Source organism: Etheostoma cragini, chromosome 12 (genome assembly GCF_013103735.1).
Source record: "Etheostoma cragini isolate CJK2018 chromosome 12, CSU_Ecrag_1.0, whole genome shotgun sequence".
Classification (NCBI taxonomy): domain Eukaryota; kingdom Metazoa; phylum Chordata; class Actinopteri; order Perciformes; family Percidae; genus Etheostoma; species Etheostoma cragini.
Window position 1 is genome coordinate 640,016 of NC_048418.1, and position 687 is coordinate 640,702.

The 687-nt window shown below is 42.2% G+C and overlaps 1 protein-coding gene across 1 annotated transcript in view; it reads left to right on the forward strand.

Annotated features, from left to right (window-relative positions):
* Positions 1-687, forward strand: part of LOC117953942 (disks large homolog 1-like) — a 3,777-nt gene that overhangs the window by 549 nt on the left and 2,541 nt on the right. The gene's annotated exons all lie outside the window — the stretch shown is intronic.

Genomic DNA, 687 nt, shown 5'->3' on the forward strand with positions numbered 1-687 from the left:
GGTACTGTCAGGACCCTCATACTCTGCTTCTGACTGGCTAGTAGTCCTTACCTAGGTACTGTCAGGGCCTCATACTCTATTATAAGTTTTACTTCAAATGGTATAAAATTGAATAATGAATGAAATTGTGCAATCATTCATGTTCTGATGTTAGTGATGTAGGAGAACACCATGAGTTCATTACATCAGGACGTTCATCACGTCTATGAACTAAAGAGGTTAAAGAAGCTGAAGGGGGTTCCTGGGGGACGCGGTGACCCTCAGGCCTTCCTTCTCCTCTTCCTCTCCCTCTTCCTCTCCCTCCTCCTCTTCCCTCCTCCTCTTCCTCCTCCATCACCGAGCGTTGAGGATCCTCCGGACCGGAGCTCCATCTCTTCTTCACTCTGTCACACTCACACATTCATCAGATGTCACTCCTGCAGCTCACGGTGTTCACGGGATGTAAACGATAAAGAATGATATATACATACATAATAATACAGGAGAGTAATAATACATAGTAATACAGGAGAATAATATAATAAATAGTAATACAGGAGAAAAATAATAATAAATAGTAATACAGGAGAATAATAATTGACATTTGATTCACAAAAGCTAGAGATGCATAAAGATTCAGTGGAACGTAGGAAATTAGGTTCCTAGTGGTGAAACCTTTCTAGGGGGACGACCCAAGACCCCCCAGAC